The sequence below is a fragment of the Nerophis lumbriciformis genome, linkage group LG20 (assembly GCF_033978685.3).
Source record: "Nerophis lumbriciformis linkage group LG20, RoL_Nlum_v2.1, whole genome shotgun sequence".
In the NCBI taxonomy this organism is placed as follows: Eukaryota; Metazoa; Chordata; class Actinopteri; order Syngnathiformes; family Syngnathidae; genus Nerophis; species Nerophis lumbriciformis.
The window spans coordinates 15,557,501-15,580,000 of NC_084567.2; positions in this window are offsets into that span (position 1 = coordinate 15,557,501).

Here is a 22,500-nt window from a genome sequence, read left to right on the forward strand (position 1 = left end):
TCTGGATCCTCATTTGTCCCAAAGTAGGCTTTGCTGTCTCTCGTGAAGTCTGCCATGGTAAGTAGTGTTGTTGTTGTTGAAGGGGAAAACCAAAAGTTGTGATGCCTCTTGGCAAAATACCCAAAAAACTGCAGTTCCCCTTTAACTTATGAATGGATATGAAGTGTATTCCTAGACCCTTCCTGCTTCATCACTGATAAAAATTTAAAAAAAGTGATGTCAAATGTCCCCAGTCGCTAAGCAAGTACCCTGCGGCGCTATGCGTTAAATCCAGGCGTGCGGACGTCTTATGTTCAACTTGTGTCAAGACGATACGTTGATTTATGTTTTTATTATATAAAATGTGTTATTTCGCACTAAAAATAAATAAATTATCATACAAAGTACCTCCCATTAATTTGTTTCCGTACAAAACCATTCATTCATCTTCTTCCGCTTATCTGAGGTCGGGTCGCGGGGGAAGTAGCCTAAGCAGAGAACCCCAGACTTCCCTCTCCCCAGCCACTCCGTCCAGCTCCTCCCGGGGGATCCCAGGGCATTTACAGGCCAGCCGGGAGACAGTCTTCCCAACGTGTCCTGGGTCTTCCCTGTGGTCTCCTATCAGTCGGATGCGCCCCAATCACCGCCACAGGGAGGCATCCGGGGGGCTCCTCCCGAATGACGGAGTTGCTCACCCTATCTCTAAGGAAGAGCCCCGCCACCCCACGGAGGAAACTAATTTAGTCCACTTGTACCCGTGGTCTTGTCCTTTAGGTCACAACCCAAAGCTCATGACCATAGGTGAGGACAAGAACCTAGATCGACCGGTAAATTGAGAGCTTTGCCTTCCGGCTCAGCTTTTTCACCACGACGGACCGATACAGGGTCCGCATCACTGCACCGATCCGCCTGTCCATCTCACGATCCACTCTTCCCTCGCTCGTGAACAAGACTACAAGGTACTTGAGCTCCTCCGCTTGGGTCAAGATCCCTTCCTTAACCCGGAGGTGGCACGCCACCCTTTTCCGGGCAAGAACCATGGACTCAGACTTGGAAGTGCTGACTTAGATCTCAGTCGCTTCATACTCTAAAAACCGATCCAGTGAGAGCTGAAGATTTTGGCCAGATGAAGCCAGCAGGACCACATCATCTGAAAAATGCAGAGACCTAATCCTGCAGCCACCAAACCGGATCCCCTCAACGCCCTGACTGAGCCTAGAATTCTGTCCATAAAAGTTGTAAACAGAATCGGTGACAAAGGGCAGCCTTGACGGAGTCCAACCCTCACTGGAAACAAGTCCGACTTACTGCCGGCAATGCGGCTCAAGCTTTGACACCGATCATACAGGGAGCGGACTGACTGATTGAGGCCCATACTCTCTGAGCACTCCCCACAGAACTTCCCGGGGGACACAATTGAATGCCTACTCCAAGTCCACAAAGCACATGTAGACTGGTTGGGCAAACTCCCATGCACCATCAAGGACCCTACCGAGAGTATAGAGCTGGTCCACAGTTCCACGACCAGGACAAAAACCGCACTGCTCCTCCTGAGTCCGAGGTTCGACCATCCGGCGTAGCCTCCTCTCCTGTACACCTGACTAGATTTTACCGGGAAGACTGAGGAGTGTGATCCCACAATAATTGGAATACACCCTCCGGTTTCCCATTTTTTTTGTTCAAAACATGCATGAGAATAAACACAAATTTGAATAAAATACTGTAGAAATGGTTTCTCATTAATAAAAAGTATGAAAAATAATATTTAATGGCGGAATTAATTAATTTGTGTTTCTCACCTTCTTTATTAAAGTAGTCGCAACTTTCTTTGGCCATGTGGTGGGTTATATTCACGGATGTCCCGATACAATTGGTGCACTTCCGTTAGGACACCGATATTGCAGACTTGACGATTGGCCAATATCGATCAGACTCGATTTCGTCACGAATAACAGTACATGGGGTTTTTTTGGTAGCGTGGACTGTTAGAAAAGGCTTGAATGATCATATGATAAGTTGTTTGGATCTTGTGGGATCCAAATACAAACTTGCAGTGCAGTGTTTTGTTTTGTTTTGTTTTGGGTGGTGTACCAAAACAACTTTTTCACTTCCAACACGATACCGATATTCTGGCCTTCAGTATTGGCCGATACTGACATCAATGCAAATCATACATACTTTCATTATTTTTCATTGTAGAATGTTAGAAAATGTATTCTTAACAGTCTAAGATGGACTCAGGCTGTCTTTAAGTTGAAGTGGAGTGGTAAATTGTCTTTTGGCGACACCTAGAGGCCATGATAATTCATTAAGTTAAGGCATGACACACTATGTTGAATGGTGCGGACACGTTTGTTACTGGATACTTTCTAATACGCTTCTGCCTTGGGAGACTTTGTATGTGTAAGTAATATGCAACTAGAATTATTTGATACTTGTTTTATTGACAAATGTCACCTTTTATTGTTCAATGATTATTACCTATGTGTAGCTTGTGTGCTATTGTGTGCTTAGCTGTTGTGTAGCTGCTAGCTCCAAAAAGCCTTTAGCCAACCATGTTTACCGTTTGTAAATGACTTCATGAGCTTTTGCGCAAGCTTTGCTGGTATCAGAGCGCTTACATCATAGATTATTGGTGCGAGCCGATATAATCCGATACTATATGGGGATACCAGATCGGAACAAGTCAAATTTTTGTTCTTACAATGACAGAGCAGCCGAGGATCGGACCGCCAAGTGCCCTGCCTTCGGCTGCAGCCCAGCTCACATCGCACCCTACCTATAATAGGTCAGGTGCGATAGGGTGAGAAGCTCTGCCATCCGGGAGGAGATCAAAGTAAAGCCGCTGCTTCTCCACATCGAGAGGAGCCATATGAGGTGGTACGGGCATCTGGTCAGAATGCCACCCGAACACATCCCTGTGTTTAGGGCACGTCCGACCAGTAGGAGGCCACGGGGAAGACCCAGGAAACGTTGGAAGACTATGTCTCCCGGCTGGCCTGGGAACGCCTAGGGAGCCCCCAGGACGAGCTGGACGAAGTGGCTGGGGAGAGGGAAGTCTGGGCTGCTCTGCTTAGGCTGCTGCCTCCGCGACCCGACCTCGGTTAAGCGGAAGAAGAAGGATGGATGGATGAGATACATATTAAGTACATTTCACCGAGCAGATGCTAATGTACGTAGCATGTGGCTGGAAGCAAGATGGTTAATGACCAGCATGAAGATGCTTGACAAGCTGTGCATTTTTCCTGTTCACCGTTCAGTCTGCCAGGCCTCTTCATAAGTTGACTCGTGTATTTCTTTACATTTTTTTGTAAGATAGTAAAACAAAAAGACAGCACTGCCTCTCTTGCTCTGAATGCAAAGTCACTCTCAGAATAAATATTCATATGTCCTTCCATCACAGGCTCGGAGTAAAGGAACAGACTACACACTGGACTGGGAGCCAGTCATTCACAGGACAAGCATTGAGGCCAGTCAACTTCTAGACTCGATCAGTGCATTGATCGATCCTAATCGGTTCACTGAGTGAGCCAGTGACATCATGATGTGCTTTACTTTGGATCATTTACAGTTATTAATGCATTTTTTATATTTATTTATTCACCTTTAGACATTAACATACTTTATTGATCCACAAGGTAAATTGCTTGACACTAATCCATCCATCTTCTTCCGCTTATAACGAGGTCGGGCCGCGGGGGGCAGCAGCCTAAGCAGAGAAGCCCAGACTTCCCTCTCCCCAGCCTCTTCATCCAGCTCCTCCCAGGGGATCATAAGGTGTTCCCAGGTCAGCTGGGAGACATAGTCCCCACAACATGTCCCTTGGTCTTCCTCATGGCCTCCTGCCGGTCGGACGCACCCTAAACACCTTCCATGGGAGATTTTTTGGACCAGATACACAAACCACCTCATCTGGCTCCTATCAATGTAGAGGAGCAGCTTTACTTTGAGCTCTTCCCAAATGCACAGCTTCTCACCCGATCTCTAAGGGAGAGCTCCGCCACCTGACAAAGGAAAAACTTATTTTGGCCGCTTGTACTCGTGATTTTGTTGTTTAGGTCCCAACTCAAAGCTCATGACCATAGGTGAGGATAAGAACGTAGATCGACCCGTAAATTGAGAACTTTGCCTTCCAGCTCAGCTCCTTTTTCACCACGACAGATCGAGACAGGGTCCGCATCACTGCAGACGCTGCACTGATCCGCCTGTCGACCTCACGATCCACTCTTCCTTCAACCATGAAAAAGACTACAGGGGACTTGAACTCCTCCACTTGGGGCAAGATCTACTCCCCAAACGGAAGATCACACACCACCCTTTTCCGGGCGGGAACCATGGACTTTGACTTGGAGGTGCTGATCTCAGCCCAGTAGCTCAATTGTAAATCTAAATGATGAAAATCTCAGGAGATACTCCTATCTGCTGTTACTCTTTAAGGCGCCCATCAAAAACATGTGGTTGCAGTGCAGGCTCAAAAAGTCCACAAAGAACAAGGCAAAAACATATAAAAAACAAGGGGTTCAGAGTGGATAAGGGAAAGGCCATCACTATGAACCAAAGGGCAGTGAAAATCCACCATCTGCGGAAAGAGCCTCAAATATTTGCAAGTCAGTTCAAGGCAGCAACTGAAGAGGAGAACCCACCACTGTCTGACCTTTGTTAAATCATCAAGAACGAGCTGATGACCCTGAGCAGAGCTGAATGGCACAGGAACCAAGGGTCGAGAGAGCAAGGAAGCAAATAGCATTTGATTTCACCGAACAGCCACTGGGGCAAAAACGCAGTGGCCATCCATTCTGCTCTAAGGAAAAGGTAAATCACTTCCTGCACAACAGCCTGAGCGACCCTGAGAGACAGCTGGAAAGAGGACTCCTCTAAGCTCTTCTGGACATACCATCTCCCACCACTTACTTCAACACCCGTGAGCTCACTTGGGTAGTCTCTGCTGCTACTAGAGCCAAATCCGTCCTAGAACCAAGCGGAAAAGTGCTGCTCAGAGATACTAAGATCTCTTAGGAAGATGGAAAGTTAGGGGTTAAAGTTGATCTAATCCCTGTGGTTTGTCGCAGAGAAGCTTTAGCAGAACAATGGAGTCAGGTGGCGGGACTCTGGGAAACTAAGGAAAGAATTCCACCAAGCTGGAGCGGTTCAGGACCATCTCACGTCTCAGTGTCAAGGGGAAGATCTTTGAAGAAGGTTTGATCATATTACGCCTACACCAGCTCATCTGCACTGGCTTCCTGAGATGCGACTTTAAGGTTTTACTACTTATGTATAAAATACTAAACAGTCTAATTCCATCCTATCTTGCTGACTGTATTGTACCATATGTCCCTGCGAGAAATCTGTGTTCTAGGAACTCTGACTTATTAGTGATTCCCAGTGCCCCCAAAACAATCTGCGGGCTATAGAGCGTTGTGTAGTCGGGATTCGCGCTCCATTCCTCTGGAATGCCCTACCGGTAACAGTTGGAGATGCTACCTCAGTAGAAGCATTTAAGTCCCATCTTAAAACTCATTTATACAACCTGGCCTTTAAATAGACCCCTTTTTTTTCCAGACCAGTTGATCTACTGTCGCTTCTCTTTTCTGCTCTGCCCACCTCTCCTGCATGGAGATGTTATCAGGTGGCCAAGGGTCAGTTTCCGCACAGGAGGCGCTAGGTGTTCAAAGTCGGGACGAGGGGTAGACCACTGCCCTATGCATCAGTTGGTACACGTCTCTGCGCTGCCGACTTGTCTCCATGCAACATGATCCCCCCTGCTGACCTGGACTCTCCCATATTAACCGTATCCGGTCAGTATCCATTGCACCAGTCCCCACATCTGCAGTTCCACTGCACTTCCAAGGTTTCTCATTGTTCCCATTGGGTCAAGTTTTTTCTTGCTCGGATGTGGGATCAGATCGGAGGATGTCGTCGTGGTTTGTGAAGCTCTTTGAGGCATTTTGAACTATATAAATACTGTGATTGATTGATTGAGTAATTGTTTCTTTAGCATCCTATCCAGAAGGTTAGCTGACTTCCTCCTCAAGAACGCCTACATTGACACATTAGTGCAGAAAGGAGGCATTCCGAGTGTACCAGGATGCTTTAAACACACCAGAATAGTGACCCAGGCACCCAGACCCAGTGACACCAAGGACGCACAGGAGGGGAAAGGAGACTTTGCTGTGCTTTGGCTTGATCTCGCAAATGCCTGCGCCTCCATAGCCCATGAGCTGGTTGACCCTCGACCAATTAAGGACCTCATCCTGAATTACTACGGGAACTTTAGTCTCAGGGTCACAACTGTGAGTATAATATCAGATTTGCATCGACTAAAGAAAGGTATTACATCAAGGTGTATATTAGTCTGTCTCTGCGCCCTTGCCATGAACATGGCGGCTGAAAACGGAATGCAGAGGCTGCACCATACTGAAGCAGAATGAGTCTAAAGCCAGCTAAGGACGTTAAAATAAGATCTAAACGGTGGACATGTATCAATGAAAATATGGAGAAGCTGCTGATGGTGGGTTTGACAAAGAAGCAGCTGGAAGGGCATTCCGTAGAAGTCCACTCCCCAAGGTAAATGCTGTACATTATTGCTACATTACTTTGTAATAAAAGTACTACTTTACATTTTGGAGTGTTAAAAAGAACAATGTAACCCCAACCAAATACAGCCTGACAAAATCAAAACCCTGGATTTTGTGAACCCGTAGTAAGGTCTCTATGAAGCCTGTCATTGTCCAAATACGATATTTGGGACTAGAGTTGTATACTGGCTCCGGTAACCCTTTGGCACCGACCGAATCCGGGCACCGATTCACATAAAATCCAACGGTGCCATGTTAGAGTACCTGAGCTGCGCGTGACGTCGCGCCCGGTTGCCGACTCAACAGGCTCCTTTCACTTCGGCACTTGGCACGGACTCAGCCAAACTACCTCCCGGTCATGTTGCAATTTTCAATACCAACAAAGAAATTGACTCAAAAAACGCTCCAACGTAAGTCAAGTCAGGCTCCATTTTTCCAGAAATATGCTAGCTCGATGCTAATACACATTGTCTTTGCTATCGACATGCTACAGATGGGCATTAGCGATTTTACATGGCGATTTCAAAACCTCCAAACTTGTTGATGAAAACTACAACAAAGATGCTCGTAACAGTCCAACAGCGGGTGCGTTACAAGTACAATCCTCAGAGTATTAACACATTTTAAGGCGCAACAACAGACACTACTGAAGTCTAACTGTCATTGAGACTCAGAACTGTGATTACAAAACGAGATATAACAACTGGGCAGCAGTTTTAATGAATTGTTGCAATAAAAATGTGATTTTATTATCAAAACATTTCATATTTAATAATTCAAACAAATGTACCAAAAACTGATACCGGTATCGACTCCCCGGTACCAGGTATGTCCTATGTTATCATGCTAGCTTTTGTATGTTTAAACCTAAAAATCATGAATTTTTAAACTCTGCGCCATCTTGAAGTATGCTAACAGCTCTTATATTAGCATGCTAATGTAGCATGCTAAATTTTTGGATAACTTTGTACATTTAAACCTAAAAATCTTGGTTTGTGATACTCAATACTGTCAAGCAAATATGTTAAAATGTTAACAGTTAGCATACTTGTGAGAACGTTTGTATGTTAACAATTTTTGCTAGCTTTTTGGCTAATTTTGTGTGTTTAAAACAAAAAATCATGAAATTTGATGCTTGGCTCCATCTTGAAGTGAGCTAACATCTCTTAAATTAGCATGCTAACATTAACATGCTAACATTTTATGCTAGCATTTTAGCTAAATTTGTATGTTTGAACCTACAAATCATGACTTTTAATACTTAGCTCCATCTTGAAGTGAGCTAAAATCTCTTACATTAGCATGCTAACATTTTATGTTAGCTTTTTAGATAACTGTACGTTTAATGCTGTCAAGCAAGTGTTAACTGTTAGCATACTTGTGAGAACGTTAGCATGTTAACAATTTTTGCTAGCTTTTTAGCTAATTTTGTGTGTTTAAAACAAAAAATCATGACATTTGATGCTTGGCTCCATCTTGAAGTGAGCTAACATCTCTTAAATTAGCATGCTAACATTTTATGCTAGCATATTAGCTAATTTTGTATGTTTGAACCTACTTTTAATACTTAGCTCCATCTTGAAGTGAGCTAACATCTCTTACTCTCATCTCTCTCTTGGGGCGGTATAGGTCGGTTGGTAGAGTGGCCGTGCCAGCAACTTGAGGGTTTCAGGTTCGATCCCCGCTTCTGCCATCCTAGTCACTGCTGTTGTGTCCTTGGGCAAGACGCTTTACCCACCTGCTCCCAGTGCCACCCACACTGGTTTAAAAATGTAACTTCGATATTGGGTTTCACTATGTAAAGCGCTTTGAGTCACTAGAGAAAAGCGCTATATAAATATAATTCACTTCACTTCTTACATTAGCATGCTAACATTTTATGCTATCTTTTTAGCAAATTGTGTGTGTTAAACCTAAAAATCATAAGTTTTAATACTTGCCGCCATCTTGAAGTATGCTAACGTCTTCTATATTGGCATGCTAATGTAACCTATACGTGCTACAAATCAATGCAATATATATATATATATATATATATATATATATATATATGCGATGAGGTGGCGACTTGTCCAGGGTGTAACCCGCCTTCCGCCCGATTGTAGCTGAGATAGGCTCCAGCGCCCCCCGCGACCCCAAAGGGAATAAGCGGTAGAAAATGGATGGATGGATATATATATATATATATATATATATATATATATATATATATATATATATATATATATGAGGTGTTATGGGCTAGGAACAGAGACTAGGGTTTCGACTCGGAGAGAAGGCAGAGCTTAAATTGCAGTTTGGTTGACACCGTCTATTGAAAAATTTGTGATGGACAGCAGATGTATACACAACAATGAGTTGAATGGCCATTCAACATGAAAGTATATACATATATACAATTCTAATTCCATTAATTAGTGTCTCTGGATCTTGAATAAATCTCAGTTCAGACTTAGAGTTCTTGAAAAAAAAGGATGGCAGTACAGTCGATGTACTGCAGGTTAAGATGAAAAAATGTAAAGGGTCGGCTCGAGAGCCTCCTACCCGCCCAGACAGAACAGGTGGTGGGGTTTCTGGCTGGAATCTCCCAAGAACGATCCTTGGACTAGATGCTTCTTTTCCTTAGCTCGCCATCAAAAAGAGAAGCCTGGCCTGTGTAAGAGCCAGGACCATTCTTATAAATCCATGTGTACACAAAATATCTTCTTTAAATAACACTAATTGTATTATAAAGTATCCAGAATATGTTCTAGTTCTTTCCTCAATATTGTACAATATAAATCAATAAACATGTCGGAATCACAATATGCAATAAAATGCTAAAATAACTATTAGCAGCATAAATATGACCTATACAAAGCAGTCAGTGCACTAAACGTGCTTATTATCAAAACACATTTAAAAGTACAAACCCCGTTTCCATATGAGTTGGGAAATTGTGTTGGATGTAAATATAAACGGAATACAATGATTTGCAAATCATTTTCAACCCATATACAGTTGAATATGCTACAAAGACAATATATTTGATGTTCAAACTGATAAACATTTTTTTTTGTGCAAATAATCATTAACTTTAGAATTTGATGCCAGCAACACGTGACAAAGAAGTTGGGAAAGGTGGCAATAAATACTGATAAAGTTGAAGAATGCTCATCAAACACTTATTTGGAACATCCCACAGGTGAACAGGCAAATTGGGAACAGGTGGGTGCCATGATTGGTTATAAAAGTAGATTCCATGAAATGCTCAGTCATTCACAAACAAGGATGGGGGGAGGGTCACCACTTTGTCAACAAATGCGTGAGCAAATTGTTGAACAGTTTAAGAAAAACCTTTCTCAACCAGCTATTGCAAGGAATTTAGGGATTTCACCATCTACGGTCCGTAATATCATCAAAGGGTTCAGAGAATCTGGAGAAATCCCTGCACGTAAGCAGCTAAGCCCGTGACCTTCGATCCCTCAGGCTGTACTGCATCAACAAGCGACATCAGTGTGTAAAGGATATCACCACATGGGCTCAGGAACAATTCAGAAACCCACTGTCAGTAACTACAGTTGGTTGCTACATCTGTAAGTGCAAGTTAAAACTCTCTTATGCAGGGCGAAAACTGTTTATCAACAACACCCAAAAACGCCGTCGGCTTCGCTGGGCCTGAGTTAATCTAAAATGGACTGATACAAAGTGGAAAAGTGTTCTGTGGTCTGACGAGTCCACATTTCAAATTGTTTTTGGAAACTGTGGACGCGGGGTCCTCCGGACCAAAGAGGAAAAGAACCATCCGGATTGTCCTAGGCGCAAAGTTGAAAAGCCAGCAGCTGTGATGGTATGGGGGTGTATTAGTGCCCAAGACATGGGTAACTTACACATCTGTGAAGGCGCCATTAATGCTGAAAGGTACATACAGGTTTTGGAGCAACATATGTTGCCATCCAAGCAACGTTACCATGGACGCCCCTGCTTATTTCAGCAAGACAATGCCAAGCCACGTGTTACATCAACGTGGCTTCATAGTAAAAGAGTGCGGGTACTAGACTGGCCTGCCTGTAGTCCAGACCTGTCTTCCATTGAAAATGTGTGGCGCATTATAAAGCCTAAAATACCACAATGGAGACCCCCGGAATGTTGAACAACTTAAGCTGTACATCAAGCAAGAATGGGAAAGAATTCTACCTGAGAAGCTTAAAAAATGTGTCTCCTCAGTTCCCAAACGTTTACTGAGTGTTGTTAAAAGGAAAGGCCATGTAACACAGTGGTGAACATGCCCTTTCCCAACTACTTTGGCACGTGTTGCAGCCATGAAATTCTAAGTTAATTATTATTTGTACAAAAAAAAAAAAAAAAAAGTTTATTAGTTTGAACATCAAATATCTTGTCTTTGTAGTGCATTCAATTGAATATGGGTTGAAAAGGGTACAAAAAGAATACAAATCATTGTATTCCGTTTATATTTACATCTAACACAATTCCCCAACTCATATGGAAACGGGGTTTGTACATTCAATACACAAATAGTTATCAAAGGTTTAAATCATAAACTTTGTATATGGACGGTTGAGAATATGCCACAAAGACTGTTGCAATGAAACAATCGAAGAAAGATAAACGCTAAAGGTGCTATGTTCATAAATATGGACTCACCAACTCTTCTACAGTCACACACACACAACTTAATGACAAAAAACTCCGGCGCTAGTAGTCGGCTCTATAAAGTTACAAATAGGCATTTTAGTTTAGACTCAGTCAGCACAATATTTCAGGTGAAAACGAGAATAAAAACCTACTTCGAGCAGAAATACCCTCAAGTTCTGTCTACTGGCCACTTCTTGCTACCGGCTTCTAAGCACAGCTAATTGGACGGTGGCGGTCACGTGACTAAGAAGCGGGCACAGCGCTCAAAGAGTAATAGGATAGGAGGCAAGAGCATACCAGTCACTTCCTGCTACCGGCATATAACCAAAGCTGATTGGACTGCGGCGGTCACGTGACTAAGAAGAGCGCAAAGAGTAAATAGAAAGCAAGATAACACCAGTCACTGCAAAAGGTATGGATTACTAACGTTAGCATGCTAGCTTTTTGGCTAATTGTGTATGTTTAAACCTAAAACTCATGTATTTTGTGATGTTCGGCGCTGTCGAGCAAATATGCTAATAGTTAACTGTTAGCATACGTGTGACACCGCTAGCATGCTAACGTTTTTTTCCTGGTTTTTCTTATATTGGTATGCTAACGTTAGCATGCTAATTTTTTATGCTAGCTTTTTAGCAAATGTATGTTTACACTTACACATGGTGCATCTGTACTGTAGATAGATAGATAGATAGATAGATAGATAGATAGATAGATAGATAGATAGATAGATAGATAGAAAGATAGATAGATAGATAGATAGATAGATAGATAGATAGATAGATAGATAGATAGATAGATAGATAGATAGATAGATAGATAGATAGATAGTACTTTATTGATTCCTTCAGGAGAGTTCCCTCAGGAAAATTAAAATTCCAGCAGCAGTGTACAAAATTGAGATTGAAATTAAAAAGTAAAAAGTAAATAATGGGGGTATAAATGGAAACAAAATTGAAAAATATTACAATAAGAATAAAAATAAAAAGCAACAATGAGAATAAAAATATAACAGTAAAATAAGAATATAACAAGAGAAACTAGACAGTAGTGACCATGTTATGAAAAAGTATTGCACTGTATTGGTTCAAACGGTAAGAGGACCCATCCCTATTTGGGACGAGACCTAAGCTGGGCGGTGAACCTGAGCTCAGTGATCACGCTGCTCCAATAAACATCTCGGTTCTGCTTCCGTTTGCTCTTTGAAACGTCCTATAAAAGCCTTCCTTTGTCCTAATTGTGCAGGATGTGCCGCTTGGTCACAGCCGGCCCTTTGCCAGCTTCACAAATCCCAACGCACACAAAAAACCAGACCGTCGCAACACAATGCACTTCACTTTCACAGGAACTCCCAGTGACCTCCGAAATAAAGCGGAGGGTGGCACTTTCTTGACTTCTGGTGCTTTTTTGAGAACTTTTGGATCTGCCTCTGGGGAGCCTTATGGCATGTTATGGACCGGAGGAGAGGCGCTGGAAGAGACGGAGCTGCGGTGCTCGCGCCGGTATGGACGAGCTTCACGGAGCCCTGGCTGAATAAGGACGTATCGGACACTTCGGCCCGCCTGGACGGAGTCTCGCTCATTGGCCGAGAGCTAGTGGGTAGCCTAGGACAGAGTTGGCTCTCTTGGGTCTGTTCCTGTCTCTGGCCCAGGCAGACGACGGCATGGAGCACAGACGAGACCACTGGGTGTTGAAATTGTGTTTTTGTTGTATTATTTATCTATGCACGGTGCAATCGTACGTGCGCAATATGTATTTTTTATGGCAAATATTTTGGGTTTTTAGCTCATTTTAACCTAAAAATCATGGTATTTTGATAGGTGCCGTCTTAAAGTGTGCTAACGTCTCCTATATTAGCATGCCAATGTTAGCCTGCTAATGTTTTATGCTAGCTTATTAGCTAATTTGTACGTTTGAACCTAAAAATCATAGATTTTGATACTTTGCGCCATCTTGAGGTATGCTAACGTCTCTTATATTAGCATGCTAATGTAAGCGTGCTATAATTTTATGCTAGATTCTCTTATGTTAGGATGCTAACATTAGCATGCAAATGTTATATGCTTGCTTTTTAGCTACTCGTGTATGTTTACTCCTACAAATAGTGCATTTTGGTACATCCTCTTATCCGGTCACGTACTAGCATGCTAACAGTTTTTGCTAGCTTTTTAGCTAATACAAACCTAAAAATGGTGGTATTTTATTAGGTGCGTCTTAAAGTGTGCCGGGTACATAGAAACTAGTAATTCATGAAAATGAGTAAAATTAACTGTTAAAGCTTAGTACTATTAGTGGACCAGCAGCACGCACAATCGTGTGCTTACAGACTGTATCCCTTGCAGACTGTATTGATATATAATGTAGGAACCAGAATATTAATAACAGAAAGAAACAACCCTTTTGTGTGAATGAGTGTAAATGGGGGAGGGAGGTTTTTTGGGTTGGTGCACTAATTGTAAGTGTATCTTGTGTTTTTCATGTTGATTTAATAAAAAATAAAAAAAGATAAAAATAAAAAACGAAACCGATAATAAAAAAACGATACTGATCATTTCCGATATTACATTTTAAAGCATTTATCGGCCGATAATATCGGCAGGCCGATATTATCGGACATCTGTAATTTTGATCATATCTATTTCCTCGCAAACTTTGGAAATCTTTAGGTGTCAGAAATCAGATATATATGATAATAGCTTCAATATAGAAGCAGCTTGTTTTTCTATTCTACTGCTTCTTTTTAGCGCAAAAAATACGACTTGAAATATACTACATTTTAAATTTTACCAGACACATTAGGTATGTTGCACAAAGCATCCGTATCAGTACATTTTACTCGGTATCGGATCGGAAAGAAAACCAGCGGTATCGCACATCACTTGGTCCTTTGTGTTCTTTAATGTTTCTGAGTCAACATTTTATGCTAACTTTTTAGATAACTTTTGTACGTTTGAACCTAAAAATCATGGTTAGTGATACTCAATGCTGTCAAGCAAGTATGTTCAAGTGTTAACTGTTAGCATACTTGTGAGAAGGTTAGTATGTTAACAATTCTTGCTGGCTTTTTAGCTAATTTTGTGTGTTTAAAACTAAAAATCATGAAATTTGATGCTTGGCTCCATCTTGAACTAAGCTAACATCTCTTAATATAGTATATATAGTATAATAAAATCCCCTGAAGAGCAGGGAAACCTGCGAAACAGGCTTGTAGGGATGAAATAGCATGCTAACATTAGCATGCTAAAATGTTATGCTAACATTTTAGAAAACTTTGGATGTTTGAACCTAAAAATCATGGTTTGTGATACTTAATGCTGTCAAGCAAGTATGTTAAAGCTGCAAAACAGGCTTGTAGGGATGAAATAGCATGAAACTGTTAGCATACTTGTGAGAAGGTAAGCATGTTAACAATTTTTGCTGGCTTTTTAGCTAATTTTGTGTGTTTGAAACTAAAAATCATGAAATTTGATGCTTGGCTCCATCTTGAAGTGAGCTAACATCTCTTAATATAATATATAGAATATAATAAAATCCCCTGAAGAGCAGAGAAACCTGCAAAACAGACTTGTAGGGATGAAATAGCATGCTAACCTTAGCATGCTAAAATTTTACGTTAACTTTTTAGATAACTTTGTACGTTTAAACCTAAAAATCCTGGTTTGTGATACTCAATGCTGACGAGCAAGTATGTTAAAGGGTTAACTTAGCATACTTGTGAGAAGGTTAGCATGTTGACAATTTTTGTTGGCTTTTTAGCTAATTTTGTGTGTTTAAAACTAAAAATCATGAAATTTGATTCTTGACTCCATCTTGAACTAAGCTAACATCTCTTAATATTGTATTTATAATATAATAAAATCCCCTGAAGAGCAGGGATACCTGTGAAACAGGCTTGTAGGGATGAAATAGCATGCTAACCTTAGCATGCTAAAACTTTATGCTAACAACTTTGTACAAACCCCGTTTCCATATGAGTTGGGAAATTGTGTTAGATGTAAATATAAACGGAATACAATGATTTGCAAATCATTTTCAACCCATATTCAATTGAAAGACAAGATATTTGATGTTCAAACTCATAAACTTTTCTTTTTTTTTGCAAATAATAATTAACTTAGAATTTCATGGCTGCAACACGTGCCAAAGTAGTTGGGAAAGGGCATGTTCACCACTGTGTTACATGGCCTTTCCTTTTAACAACACTCAGTAAGCGTTTGGGAACTAAGGAGACACATTTTTGAAGCTGCTCAGGTGGAATTCTTTCCCATTCTTGCTTGATGTACAGCTTAAGTTGTTCAACAGTCCGGGGGTCTCCGTTGTGGTATTTTAGGCTTCATAATGCGCCACACATTTTCTATGGGAGACAGGTCTGGACTACAGGCAGGCCAGTCTAGTACCCGCACTCTTTTACTATGAAGCCACATTGATGTAACACGTGGCTTGGCATTGTCTTGCTGAAATAAGCAGGGGCGTCCATGATAACTTTGCTTGGATGGCAACATATGTTGCTCCAAAACCTGTATGTACCTTTCAGCAGTAATGGCGCCTTCACAGGTGTGTAAGTTACCCATGTCTTGGGCACTAATACACCCCCATACCATCACAGATGCTGGCTTTTCAACTTTGCGCCTATAACAATCCGGATGGTTCTTTCCTCTTTGGTCCGGAGGACACGACGTCCACAGTTTCCAAAAACAATTTGAAATGTGGACTCGTCAGACCACAGAACACTTTTCCACTTTGTATCACTCCATCTTAGATGAGCTCAGGCCCAGCGAAGCCGACTGCGTTTCTGGGTGTTGTTGATAAACGGTTTTCGCCTTGCATAGGAGAGTTGTAACTTGCACTTACAGATGTAGCGACCAACTGTAGTTACTGACAGTGGGTTTCTGAAGTGTTCCTGAGCCCATGTGGTGATATCCTTTACACACTGATGTCGCTTGTTGATGCAGTACAGCCTGAGGGATCGAAGGTCACGGGCTTAGCTGCTTACGTACAGTGATTTCTCCAGATTCTCTGAACCGTTTGATGATATTACGGACCGTAGATGGTGAAATCCCTAAATTCCTTGCAAAAGCTGGTTGAGAAAGGTTTTTCTTAAACTGTTCAACAATTTGCTCACGCATTTGTTGACAAAATGGTGACCCTCGCCCCATCCTTGTTTGTGAATGACTGAGCATTTCATGGAATCTACTTTTATACCCAATCATGGCACCCACCTGTTCCCAATTTGCCTGTTCACCTGTGGGATGTTCCAAATAAGTGTTTGATGAGCATTCCTCAACTTTATCAGTATTTATTGCCACCTTTCCCAACTTCTTTGTCGCGTGTTGCTGGCATCAAACTCTGAAGTTAATGATTATTTGCACACAAAAAAATGTTTATCAGTTTGAACATCAAATATGTTGTCTTTGGAGCATATTCAACTGAATATGGGTTGAAGATGATTTGCAAATCATTGTATTCCGTTTATACTTACATCTAACACAATTTCCCAACTCATATGGAAACGGGGTTTGTATATATATATATATATATATTAAAAGAATAATATTTACAAAAATTAAAATGTAAAAAATACCGGCCGTAGTTTGGGGACCCCTGCTTTGTATTGTGTGATCATGCTGTCCCTCTTCTTATCACCAGGTGCATCCCTCTCTGTAAGGTGGCAGCTGCCTTCTCACTATAAGAGTTAACTCCTTTTGTCTTACTTTTAGATCTCTCTTGGCGATGCTATGGTTGCGTTGTAAGGGCTGGTCTCCTATAGCTTTAGTAAAACTTGGCCAAGTACTAATCTGTCTCGTGTTTTATTCCCTGAGAGGAAGACAGCGCGCTGTCATGGACGCATCCTCGCCAGTTCATAAGTGACGTCCACAATAAAAGTCACGCGGGAAACACCTCGTTGCCTGGAAACTGTTGACCCGGCCCGCTCGCTCCGTGGCTCCGCCGCGTCGCCCACCCTGAGAGTGGCATGCACAAGGACCACATGAATAATGATGACACGGCAAGATCATTATGCAGATGCAAAGTCTCACCATCTGCTCGCGCTTTCTCCCTTCAAAGTCGGCTCTTGAAAGAGCGATCTGGTTTTATTCCGCTCGGCCCGCAAAGGCGTCGGTTCCGCGTGGGACACTGCATTAGGTACAACTGCGCCGCATCCAAGCGGATATGACGGCTCTGTCAAAAGATGATGTCGGTTTTCATCTTTGTTATGGGACCAATCACAGTGAACGAGAACGTAACCATGCTAACCATTTTTGCTAGCTGTTTTAGCTAAACCTAAAATTCATGAATGTTGATACTCGCCGCCATCTCTAAGTATGCTAACGTATCTTATATTAGCATGCTAATCATTTTGTTAGCTATTTTAGCTCATTCTTTATATTCAAGCCTAAAAGTCATGAATTTTGATACTCACCGCCATATTAAAGTATGCTAACGTATCTTATATTAGCATGCTAACCATTTTTGCGAGCTATTTTAGCTAAACCTAAAATTCATGAATTTTGATTCTCGCCGCTGTCTTGAAGTATGCTAACGTATGTTATATTAGCATGCTAACCATTTTTGCGAGCTATTTTAGCGAATTCTTTGTTTAAACCTAAAACTCGTGAATGTTGATACTCGCCTCCATCTTGAAGTATGCTAACATCTCTTATGTTAGCATGCTAACCATTTTTTGCTAGCTATTTTAGCTAATTCTTGGTTTAAACCTAAAACTCATGAATGTTGATACTCGCCTCCATCTTGAAGTATGCTAACGTTTCTTATATTAGCATGCTAACCATTTTTGCTAGCCATTTTAGCTAATTCTTTATATTCAAGCCTAAAAATCATGAATTTTGATACTCGCTGCCATCTTGAAGTATGCTAACGTATCTTATATTAGCATGCTAATCATTTTTGTTAGCTATTTTAACTCATTCTTTATATTCAAGCCTAAAAATCATGAATTTTGATACTCCCCGCCATCTTGAAGTATGCTAACATCTCTTACAGTATATTAGCATGTTAACCATTTTTGTTAGCTATTTTAGTTCATTCTTTATATTTAAGCCTAAAAATCATGAATTTTTATACTCCCCGCAATCTTGAAGTATGCTAACATCTCTTATGTTAGCATGCTAACTATTTTTGCTATTTATATTAGCTAATTCTTTGCTTAAACCTAAAAATCATGAATGTTGATACTTGCCGCCTTTTTGAAGTATGGTAACGTCTTTTATATTAGCATGCAAACAATAGCATGCTAATGTTTTATACTTGCTTTTTAGCAAAAAAAATTATGTTTACTCCTAGCAATAGTTCATTTTGGTATATCCTGTTAACCGGTCAAGTACTAGCATGCCAACATTTTTTGCTAGCTTTTTAGCTAATTTAAACCTAAAAAATGTTGGTATTTTGGTAAGTGCCATCTTGAAGTATGCTAATGCTAGCATGCTAGCGTTTTATGCTAGCTTTTTAGCTAATTTGTATGTTTAAAGCTAAAAATCATACATGTTGAAACTTGGCGCCATCTTGAGCTATGCTAACGTCTCTTATATTAGCATGTTAATGTTAGCATGCTAGTCTTTTAGCAAATGTTGTATGTTTAAACCTTAAAATCATACATTTTGAAACTTGGCGTCATATTGGGGTATGCTAACGTCTCTTATATTAGCATGCAAACATTAGCATGCTAGCTTTTTGGCAAATGTTGTATGTTTGAACCTAAAAATCATGGTTTGTGATGCTCGGTGCTGTCGAGCAAGTACGGTATGTCCATAGTTAACTTTTAGCATACTTGTGAGACTGTTAGCATCATAAGGTTTTTTTCTAGCTTCTCTTATATTTTAAAGTGTAAAACATACAAAGAGAATGTCTGCATCGTGTAGATGACACAACAGACAGCGGACAATAAAGAAACCTTTGGTGGCGTTTCTCCCTGCAATTATAATTAACTATTACTATTATTAGTTATAATTCAATAAAACAGTATTTTGACAAAAATATTTAAGTATGTGCTTTTACTGCCATCTAGTGTCTAATTTTGGGTCTGTGCGTTATAAAATGAGTAAAACATCAATACAGCATTTATTTTCCATGTATTCATTCATCCAGTCAACGTGTCACGCGTTGTATTGTAGGGCAGGAGCGGGGTTTTTTTGTGTGTTTTGTTGTGCCCTAAAAAGTGTTAACACTGCAAGTATTGTATTAATTACGCACCAGCTGTTTGATCGTAACGTGCATCTAAGTTGTAGTTTTCGTTAACTAATTTGGAGGTGTTGAAGTCGCCATGTGAAATCGCTAATGCTAATCAGTAGCGTGTCAATAGCAAAGCTTATGTATATTAGCATCAAGCTAGCGCATTTTTGGAAAAGTGGGGCCTAACTTAATTTACTTTGGAGCATTTTGTGAGTCAACGTAGCCCAGGTTACCCTTGGATTTTATGCCAAACGGTGCCCGGAATTGAAAAAAGTACCGGATTCGGTAACCATCCCTGGCTTATAAGGTTGGTGTTTTTCATAGCGACCACTGTTCTCAGAGTTATTCCACTCCATCGAGCCTTTTGTAACATTCACTACAAAATTATAACAGTGCGCATGATTCATGCTGATATCGTATCGAGGTTGATATCGGTATCGGCCAATACCCAAGCCTACAACATTGTATCGGAAGTAAAAACAAGTATCATCCTGACTTTAACTGGATCGTTACTTGCATCAATGGTAGTAGTAGTAGTAGTTGTAGTAATAGTAATAGTAGTAGTAGTAGTACTAGTAGTAGTAGTAGTAGTAGTAGTAACAGAACAGTAGTTGTAGTAGTAGTAATTGTAGTAGTAGTAATAGTAATAATAGTGGTGGTGGTGGTAGTAGTAGTAGTAATAATAGAACAGTAGTTGTTCTAGTAGTAGTAGTAGTAGTAGTAGTAGTAGTAGTAATAGTAGTAGTAGTAAATAAATACATGATAAATGGGTTGTACTTGTATAGCGCTTTTCTACCTTCAAGGTACTCAAAGTAGTAGAACAGTAGTTGTAGTCGTAGTAATAGTAGTAGTAATAGTACTAGTAGTAGTAGTAATGGTAATAGTAGTAGTAGTAATAAAAGAAGAACAGTAGTAGTAGTAGTAGTAGAACAATAGTTGTAGTAAAAGTTGTTGTATTAGTAGTAGTAGAACAGTAGTTGTACTAGTATTAGTAGTAGTAGAAGTAGAACAGTAGAATATTAGTTGTAGTAGTATTAGTAGTAGTAGTAGTAGGAGTAGTAGTAGTAATAGAAGAACGGTAGTTGTAGTGGTAATATTAGGAGTACTAGAACTGTAGTAAAAGTAGTAGTATTAGCAGTGGTGGTAGTAGTAGTAGTAGTAGAACAGTAGTTGTACTCGTAGTATTGGTAGTAGTAATAGTAGTAGTAATAATAGTAGTAGTATTAGTAGTAGTAGTAGAACAGTAGTTGTAGTAGTAGTAATAGTAGTAGTAGTAATAGTAGTAGTAGTAGTAGTAGAATTAGTAGTAATAATAGTAGTAGTATTAGTAATAGTAGTAGTAGTAGTAGTAGTAGTAGTAGTAGTAGTAGTAGTAGTAATAGAACAATAGTTGTAGTAGTACTAATAGTAGTAGTAGTACTAGTAGTAGTAATAGTAGTAGTAGTAGTAGTAGTAGTAACAGTAGTAATAGTAGTAATAGTAGTAATAGTAGTAGTAGTAGTAGTAGTAAAAATAGAACAGTAGTTGGAGTAATAGTAATACTAATAACAGTAGCAGTAGTAGTAGTAGTAATAGAACAGTAGTTGTAAACGTAGTAGTAATAGCAGTAGTAGTAATAGTAGTAGTAGTAGTAGTAGTAGTAGTAGTAGTAGTAGTAGTAATAGTAGTAGTAGTAGTAGTACTAGTAGTAATAGTAGTAGTAGTAATAGAACAGTAGTTGTAGTCGTAGTAATAGTAGTAGTAGTAGTAGTAGTAGTACTAGTAGTAGTAGTAATAGTAGTAGTAGTAGTAGTAGTAGTAGTAGTAGTAGTAGTAGAACAATAGTTGTATGTAACAGGTACGTTAGCTAGTATAGTACAGAGCAATGAGGTGCGAGGCAAGGGGTTCGGCTATAAGCCACCTACCGGCCCGACCAGAGCAAGTGGAGTTCAGGGGTTGAGAGGTGGAGATCCTTGGGCTCAGGCTCGAGGCCTATCTACAGCTCGCCATCCAAGACTTAGGGACCTGACCAACTCGGCTTAATATCTTAACATCGGCACACTCTCTCGTCGCAACACGTCCCTGATGTTCAGCACCGGCTTCATATGTCCCCAGGCTTAGCCACCGCACCTGGCAGCCATCTTGGAATGCTGGATTTTATAGAGCGCGATTGGCTGCAGCGGGTCACGTGAGCGCGTGTGTTAAACTCGCGAGATTAAACGTGGAAACGGCGCAGGTAATATGAGGAGATGCCATGAGAGGAAATATGGCTTATTTCCCACCCGTGTTACACCCTCCCCCTTTAGACCATGCATCTCCCGGTGCATGCTACACAACCTGGATACGAGGTTGGGCGAAGTTGACGGACGGAGAGGCGCTACTTAATGCTTCACTGTACGCATCGGCTAGACTGTGGAACAATGTCTGTACGACAGAAACAAGCGGATTACCTAAGGTTGCATATTGGAGACGCCTAGGCGGTTGTCAGTGACGAGCCGAACGACGGATATTGTCATCGGACTCGTGAGCATCGGAGTGAATATCGACCGGAACAGGCTCGTCAGGCAGATTGAGCGGTATGTCAATCAGACTTGGGGTGTCTGCCTGGCCAGATAGCTTTAGTTCATCCTCGGGTAGTTCATCATCCGTTCCAGTGGTAAGTGAACTTCCATCGGATTCAGGTACTGGTTCTGTTTCTTCCACAGGCAGAGAGACTTCAGGAGCGGCAGAGAGATCTCCATCAGGCAAGTGGTGGGTAACAGGTGAGAAGGTAGATTCAGAGCTCAAAGGACTACTGGCTGGAGACACAGGACTGGGCCGCGTACACCTGGGCTCATGGATGGTTGTTGCAGGAGGGACCACATCCTTCACTGTCGGCTGAATGTAAATGTAAGGAACGTCCAGCTCATCCTCCTCTGGGTTACCATCAGACTCCTCAGCTTGTGGCTGACGTTGTGTTCGAGGTTTCCGAGCAGGTGTAACGATTGGAGAGTGGTGTTCACCAGTGGCGGGGAGAAACCCACATGGGAGCAGAAGATCGCGATGCAGAGTACGAGTACGTCCATTTGCATCACTCTCTGGCCGCACAGTATACACAGGTAAGTCACCAGCGCGCTTGACGACCACATACACATCTTTCTCCCACTTATCC